This window comes from Equus przewalskii, chromosome 25 (assembly GCF_037783145.1).
Source record: "Equus przewalskii isolate Varuska chromosome 25, EquPr2, whole genome shotgun sequence".
Classification (NCBI taxonomy): Eukaryota; Metazoa; Chordata; class Mammalia; order Perissodactyla; family Equidae; genus Equus; species Equus przewalskii.
The window spans coordinates 15,955,862-15,965,121 of record NC_091855.1 but is presented as its reverse complement, the minus strand read 5'-3'; positions in this window follow the sequence as shown (position 1 = coordinate 15,965,121).

Below are 9,260 nucleotides of genomic sequence, written 5' to 3'. Positions count from 1 at the left end.
AATCTCCTACTCAGACCTACACCTTCCTTCTGGAGCAGCCAAGAAAAAGAGGTACCAGGGCATTTTTATAAAATTTAACATGAATTAAGTTTAAATCCTCTAAGCCTCCTTCTGTTCAGGCTGCCACCCAGAGGATGTACTGCCAGGGTGGTACACCTGGGGAATGAAAGATGCATCATGCCTACAAAGGGTCATGGCAGAATCCAGAATTTTCAAAATAGTGCTATAAACCCTTCCATCCCTTTTGTCCTGATCATTATCTAGGAAGGAATGATGACTTGGGGATAATGATGAGGGAATGATTCCTTTCTAGAGATAGCTTCATTAAGTGACTAAATCACCTTACTAAATTATGTGAGCCAGGAGGAGATAAGGGAGGTAGAAGCAGAAATATTCTTCAATCAATTTTGGGGGAAGCTGTTCCAACACTCGATAATACCAGATGTCTGTGGATCGTAGAGAAGGTGGAAGGTTTGCTGAATACCTTGACTGTCAGCCCATTGTTGAGTGGCTTTAGTGATAAAATGTGTGTTTTGTGTAGGTCTCAGCCTATCAAAAATGATGCTATTGACTAGGAATGCCTGGGGGCACTCATCTGGGCCTGTGCTACTCCTAGTGAGCCCCCACAGACATTTCCCCCACCAGAGCCAATGTTGTGGCTGGACTGGCCCTTGTGGTTCTTATAATGATTGCAAGACCCACTTAAGCAACCATCAGGAAACTTTGAAAAAAATCAGGTTTATTACTCACAAGTCCTAGATGGGTACACAGCACACCTGGGCCACATGGCAAGGTTGGGGGAGGGTGTGGACCTGGAGTTCTGCCTTTATTGGGGTCAAGGGTGGGGTGCCTAGGGTTTTGCAGGTTTACTCCTTATTGGTGAATTTAAAACATAAGAGCAGGCATTAAAGTGCAGGAAGGGAAAAGTAGGTTCACTCAAGCTGTCAGTTATCTAGGTTACCCAGGGCTTTCTAAAAGGGGAACTTCACGGGGGAGTGGCCCGGCTATATACTTGTATGGCTAGCAGTATGTTTATTGAGATGGTATCTTTGTTTTTTATTTTGTTTTGTGTGTGTTTTTTTTTTTTTGAGGAAGATTAGCCCTGAGCTAACTGCTGCCAATCCTCCTCTTTTTGCTGAGGAAGACTGACCCTGAGCTAACATCCATACCCATCTTCCTCCATTTTACATGTGGGAAACCTACCACAGCATGGTGTGCCAAGTGGTGCCATGTCCGCACCCAGGATCCAAACCAGTGAACCCTGGGCCGCTGAAGCAGAATGTGCGAACTTAACCACTGCGCCACGGGGCCGGCCCCAGAGATGGTATCTTTGAAATGGATGCCTCAGCAATCAAAAGCTCAACTTCAGGCACTTACAACTTATAATCAGAAAAGCCTATTGTCAGGCACTTACACTACAATGTGCACCATTGTCAGGCTGCAAGTGGTTCAGAAAGCCGAAAACATAACACAGATTAGTTTCAAAGGTCACAACTGTGTGGCTGAGGTCTGTTGATCAGTCTGGAACAGCGATACTGTAACTTCAAAAAGTGTCAACAGTGGTAAGGCACCACTGGTAGCCCCAAGAAGGGATTGTGGTAGATCAGAATTTGCCACCCAAAAATATGTCTCTTTGGCTTGATTTTTTTTTTCCTGAGGAAGATTAGCCCTGAGCTAACATCTGTGCCACTCTACCTCTACTTTATGTGTGGGTCACCACCACAGTGTGGCAGATGAGTGGTGTAGGTCCATGCCTGGGCTCTGAACCCACGAACCTGGGCCACCAAAGTGGAACGCGCTGAACTTAACCACTACACCATGGGTTTGGCCACTGGCTTTTTCATTTTTAAGAACAAAAGACCCAGAAAAAAACTTTGACCTTTCCCCTAAGTGCCCAAAAGAATTCAAGATAGAAGGCCTCTTCCAAGAAGGAACTAATATCTTAAGATACCTATAGTATAATATAAACTAGGTGTGATAGTGTGATAGCAAGGCCAATTTGATCAAAGTCCTCCCCACATCACATTATCTTTGCAAGGTATAGCAGACATTTGTTTACCAAACATTTGCTTTTCTATCTCCATGTGAATTGCCTTCCTTCCCTTTAATTCCAAAACCACTGCCCCCAACATCTGCCTTTGTCTTTAGCTGAAGATGGTATTTAAGGTGGTGGCTTCAGTCATTTTGATGAGTTGCTTAGTTTACCTGGGTTTCTCCCAGGTATACATGTTATTAAACTTTGTTTGAGTTTCTCCCGATGTTCTGTCTCACGTCAGTTTAATTCTTAGACCAGCCAGAAGGAACTAGAGAGTAGAGGAATGGTTCTTCCTCCCCTACAGGATCAAAGTTCTAATGTGGTCAATCTGCCAGGAGCAGGTGGGGGCAGCACTCACGCACCATGGGCTCTCTTACTGTGAAACAAACAGGTCAACTTTTAGCAAGAATCACAAGTCTGGCTGGCAGTGGTAGCCTCTGCATCAGAAACAGAGTCTTCTACTTTCTGCCTAGTATAGTAGAAATTGATGTGTCATATGCTTGTAACTCCTGAAAAATAAGTTTGTGCCCAGTATATGATGGTAGATGTTTGGCCATATATAGTATGATGATGGGTCTAGGCAGCAATGACAGCAACCTAGGTAGTACAAGCTCCGTAATTAGTTTGATTACCTAGGATCTCAGCAGAGAACAGGTCTTTAGCAGAGATATCTACATGAGTGACCCAGATGGTTCAATCTCCACAACTTGCTTCCAGAGTTTTGGGCCCCAAAAGGGTGTCATTAATGTGCCAGTCTGTAGTATTCTAAGTGACAGACCAAGCAGGTAGGTCATTGGCAATGGGCAAAAATGAGTAAAAGTACAATAAGGTAAATCAAGGAGAGTATTGGCCAGAGTTATGAGAACAGCCTTGACTTCTGCAGAGTGATAATTTCTGCTTTTGGTTCTGCATAGTTAGTACTGAGGCTGAATAGCCACAGCAGCCTAGTGGATACCAGCTTAGAGGAACCATCAGTGAACCAGACCCAGGCATTTAGGAAACCTCTGCAATTGAGAGCATCCCTGAGGCAGTGGTTTTGCTGCAGGCAGGTAATAGGAGGATAAAATTTCACCTAAAGGGAGAGTAGTCATTTTTTCATGTAATGCTAAGATGCTGCTGAGGTCAAGCTAGTTATATTCTTGAATATACCACCTACATTTGACAAGAGAGAGTGAGGTTTATTGGGCCATTCCCTCTTATTATCTGCTTAGTTCAAGTTTTCCCATTCCAAAGTGGGAATATCATAAGAGTTATAAGATCTGCATGGGTCAGCCATTCGGTCTAGCCAAGAGCCAGCAGAAAACTAATAGCTGCTTTTCAAAAGGGGTATACCTGGTAGCCACATTGGAGAGCTAATGAATCTGAAACCTCAAGTGAGAGGGCCTCTGAATAGAAGCTGCCTCCCTTTGCCAGAGGCTTCAATTGTAATATCATCTAGTCATAAAGACTGGTAACTCGAAAGGTTCATGGTTGTGGGGCTTCAAAGGTAGAGAGTAGGCAACAACTTGCTGGGCAGTTTCCAACATAGCCTGCTAGTTTGGATCTTGTCTTGGTCCATTTGGGTTGCAATAACAAAATATCATAGATTGGGTAGCTTATAAACCACAGAAATTCTCATAGTTCTGACAGCTGGGAAGTCTAAGAGCAAGGCATCAGCAGATTCGGTGTCTGGTGAGAGCCTACTTCCTAGTTAATAGCCACTGCCTTCTTGCTGTGTCATCACATGGTGAAGGTCGCTAGGGATATCTCTAGAACCTCTTTTATTAGGCACAAATCTCAGTCGTGAAGGCTCTACCCTCATGACTTAAGCACATTTTAAAGACCCCATCTTTTAATACCATCATCATTGGGGGTTAGGATTTCAACATACGAATTTGGAGAAACACAAACATTCAAGCTACAGCAGGTCTTACTCAAAGGATGTTGATTTCAGATTAGCCAGTATAAAGAACCAAGTAGGATGCCCAAATGAGGCACGCACTCTCTTCAATATTCAAAGAGTTCAAAAGGTGCTGAACTTAATTTTTTGTGGTTGGGGGTCAAAGAAGCAGCAGTTTTTCTTTGTCTGCCAGAAGGATTGACTTTTGTAAATTCTCCCACAGAACCCTAAATAACTTTGCTTAATGAGAAGGCCCCTGGATTTTGTCAGGGTTTATCAGCCAGCCCTGCTGGTGTAGGCGTGATAAAATCTGAGTGAGAGCCATGAGAATGTGGCTTCTGACACGCTATCTAACAAGACATCATCTATATAGGGAAATCTTTGGGCATTAGAGGACAGAGACACTTACACTAAATCCTGACTCACTCTGCTTATGGGTCAATGAAATTAACATCTAAAGTTTTTGGCCTACCCAATCTCTAAATCTTCATTGTAGACATCATTTATTTCTGCTTTGAGGATGTCACAACTCAGTAGCTACAGCCACAGTGCATTTTAGCTGCGGCTGCAGAGCTTTCTGCCTCCATTGTCATAATGACATCCCTTCCCCATCCCACTTTGGAGGAGAATGAGCAACAATCAAAGAAGCATTTGATTGACTTGTTTTAATCCTAACTCTCGCTGTCCATCCTCTAAGCATTTATTAAAAGTAGGACAGAGGGAAACTCTTACTTCCTCTTGTCCATCACTTGGGCAAGAGCATTGACTCTTGGATCCTAGGGAGTCCTGTTGTATCCTCTAATCTGGCTTGTGGGGGCCTTTGTTCTTTCTATTCCAGAAAGCCATGTGTCTGTCAGCATCCCATCTTTGTCACCAAAAACTGTCAAGAAATGTGATAGGTCTGAGATTTTACCTACATGCAAGCTAACAAGTTGGCCTGCCACAGTTTTATGGATGCTGGCAGAAGATAATGAGATACTTAGTTCAGAGACAAACAACTTTGTTACTCACAACACAGCAAGGAACATGAGTGTCATGCTCTTATCAACTTAATTTACTTCAAAATCTCATGGGGGCAATGCAAAGGGGTCCTAGGGATACTGCACACATAGTGATTTTACATTGCAGCTGAGGAACTCTGAGCTTTGGGAAACTAAATCTTTTATGGTAGGCTACTAGCAAACCTGCCCAATTTTTGCCCTGGGGGAAGACATTATCTTTATTATATTGGACTGTAAACAAACCTGCCCTCTTCTCTGGAGAGTGAAATTTTATCTTCCAATTCTGTCCACTATATAAACATCCTTGAAATGATAGTCTGGAATAATATCTGTCAGCACCTCTGCATACAAGATGTACAGAAATTGAAGAGATCCACGGAGAATTGTCCACCAACAGACAAAGATTTAGAAACATAAATATAGATAAACGTATTATCTAGTTCAGTCTTCTGAGAGGGATTAGAAGCAATTATACCACAGTAGCAATGAGCACACTTAATCCTCAGATCTTGTTTTATAAATATCATTATCTGCTCAAAGAAAGCACGGATCCTTGGGAGCAACTGATAATTCCAGAACCGGGGTAGGTAAAATACAAGATGAGTCTAAAACATTTTGTGTGAAAAAGTAATGAAATGCTCAAAGAATGAAGGAGATATGTTGAAAGGACACAGAGGCCAGCTTAAAGGTGCTCCCAAGGGTCAAATCCAAGACAATTTAGCATTAAAATACATAAATAAGAGTAATGGATTATAAACCATTTAATTATATAGAAATCCATGAGTCCACACTGATATAATAAATAAATGAAATAATGGAAAGGGGGAAGCCATTTCTTATAGTAGAATGCCAAACAGTACATGTAGATGGAATTATGGTAGAAAATCATCATTTGACAATATTTATTGTAATAACTGTTTCAGTGGATGATAATCAATGAATGCTGAAATTAGTGGGTGAAAATTTGATGAAGAAAAGAGTAATTACATAGTCTTAAAGTAATTCTCCATAAGCTTCCTATTAATTATAAAGAGAAACTTAGTCACTTGTTCAGTGGAGCCATCTGTTGGACAACACTGCAAGTGTTCAAAGTTAACATAACCAGCAATAGGACCAACATCTTGTTCCTACTGATTCATATGGACTGAGATGAACATAACATCACTGTGGTAGTACTGCTTCCAAAAATAAAGCAGTACATTAACTAAAATTGATAGGTTTTCTGCAAAACAACTGTTCTGCATTCTTGTCATGAAAAGACAATGAAAGACTAAAGAACCGGTTCAGGTTAAAGGAAATTAAAAAGACACGGCAATTGAATGAAATGTATGATTCTTGATTAGAACTCAGGCGGGGAAAAAAGAAATAAAGGGCATTTAGGGAAAAGATCAATATGTCTGTGAATTAGACAACAGTATTGTATTAATATTAAAAATTCTGATTTTGATAACTATACTGTACTTATGTATAACACCTTTTCATGTATTTATGTGTCCCCATCTATCTATCTCCCTCCATTACTCCTTCTCTTCCTTTCTTTCTTCCTACTATCTTCTTTCTTTCTATTAATGTACATTAATACATACATATGTATATATATGCATATATATATATACACACACATACACACACATACCAAGAAAGCAAGAGTAAGAGTGAGAGAGAGAGAGGATAAAGTGAAGGGGATACATTATAAGAAACTGGAGAAGCAGGTAAAAGGTCTATGGAAGTTCTGTGTAATCTTGCAACTTCTCTGTAAGAGCTAATTCAAACCTATGTGGAAAAAGGAAAACACTCCAATAGAATAACGGGAAAAGAGCAAGACTTTTCAGAGAAACCAAAAAGGATAACAAATAAAAAGAGCCAATAAATATATTAAAATAATCTCAACAAGATGCATAAGTGCAAAAATTCAAATTAAAATAAAATATTATTTCCCAACTATCATTTTAGTAAGGATATACGGGTGTGATGATAATTCCAGTATGGAAAAAAGACATTCTCATATAATGTTGGTAGAAGGATGATTGGTGCAAGCTCTTTGAAGTAAAATTTGGGAATATTTTTCCCAAAATTAATACATACCTACACCTTTGACCCAGAAGGTCCACTCCTAGAAATTTTATTCTCCTGAGATACTCACACTGATTCTGAATTTTCACTTAGAATTGTTTGTTGTGGGAATAAAACTTAAAACAATCAAAAGACCCATCAAGGGAAATTAAAATTTTATGAAACTTCCATAATATGAAGTATACTACTACAGATCAAAGTAGATAGCCTAAATATAATGTTAAACAAATCAAGCTGCAGATAGTTATAGAGCAGGAAGTAATACTCTTACGCTTCCCACCCTGCATCCATCTTGATCCACAGGAAACTCCAATTGTCTCAACTCCACGACCACCTCTTAATTAACATAATAGTGAATCTGAAGAGTTAGGGTTTGACCCTTTCAGAACCAACTTTATGGGCCAACACATTGAAAGCCAAGACTCCCTGGCTATTCTCTAGTCTTCTTTCGCCATCCTCCCAGAGGTAGATTATAGTCCTTATCATGAAGCAATAGGATCAGTCATACCTCTCCAGGAAAATCTGCAGGATACTAAAATCTAGATTTTGGGCAAGAGATACCAAGCTTATCTTCAGCCTCATACGTAAGCCATATTTTCTGACGCAGTTGTAGGAGGAGCACTAATGTTGGCGGTTTGGGGGTACTTGCTCAAATTAATAAAATTGGTACCAATTTGTGACTCATCTAATGATCATTTCACGTGTCCTCTGCTGGAAAGAATACAGAGAGAAAGAGTGTGCTAGTATGACTTGGGTCTCCTACCACTTATAATGTGACACAGAAAAAAATAGTGTATTTGGGTTTGTGTATGTGTTTGTGTATATTTTGCTAATTATTCACTTGTATCACAGTAGTAGGCCTACCCTTCTCTGCTGCTTTTTAATACTAGTACTGGGACTCTGCAAACTACATTTCCCAGATTCCCTTGATAGCTGCCTTCTGGATAGATTCTGCCAACTGGAGATATTAGCATGAGTTCAGAAGTTGGGAAAAGGGATTTCCTTCTTGTTTGTAGTTTCTGTTGGCATTTCTCTCTAGCAGCAAAACACAGTCTGGCTCCAACTTCCACCTTGTTTTGGTGATCCCATCACCAGCAGTGCTGTCCCACCTTAAAACTACCATCACTAGCTAGCTGTGAGCGCTGGGTGGGCAATTCCCTGTATTGATTAAATCCATGTAGTTTGAAATATTAGTATGGCTTTTGTGTTCATGACTAGACTGTGAATTTTGTACTAAGAATTTCTAGACACTTAAATAAAAAATATTTAACAATAGTTACCCTTGGGGAGTGGGACTGATAAAGATGGGGGAAAAGGAAACTTTTACTTTCCATTTTAGTCCTTCTGAATTCTGTTTTATATTTACTATAAACTGTTTTACTCCTACCATAAATTTTGCTATGCTGTCCATGATTTAGTTCATAATAATTCAGCATATATACTTAGCTGCCTTAATCAGAAGTATCAACTCCAGGGATGACTGGCTAGGACTGAACAGAAAACCCGTACTCCAGAAATGATTCCTACTTGTCTTTTAGCTTTCTTTACCCTAATCAACACCAGAGGTTTTATTAATGAGCTTAGTGAATTTTAGAAACAGGTTTTCATTGTTCTACTGAGTGAGGAATAATTAGAAGATCTTTTGAACTTTTGCCAAACTCAAAGTCAAAAAATTAATATCTCATTATTTTTTTATGGGGCCAGCCCCATGACATAGTGGTTAAGTTTACCTCACTCTGCTTCACTGGCCTGGGGTTCACAGGTTCAGATCCTAGGCAAGGACATACACTACTCATCAGCCATGCTGTGGCAGCATCCTACATACAAAATAGAGGAAGACTGGCACAGATGTTAGCTCAGGGCTAATCTTCCTCAAGCAAAAAAAAGAGGATTGGCAACAGATGTTAAGTCAGGGTGAATCTTCCTCACCAAAAAAAAAAAAAAGATAGATATCTCATTATTTTAATTGGTGAGTCTGAGTATCTTTTCATATGGTTCTTGGCTATTTTTTTTATTTTTAACAGTGCGTAGAAAAACTTTTTATAACTGAATAAATGTCCCTGTGTTGTATTATTACCAGAATAAAACCAAGCAAACACGCAAAAAAAAAGTCATAAACTACTATATACAATAGAGTTCTACTTTTTTGTCAAAAGAAATATAAAGAGATATACATATATATATTGATATAGATACATAGACACATTTATATTTGTACCAAGACCTTGGGCTAAATATTTGCAACTCTGATCTCATCATTTTCTTTCTCCAA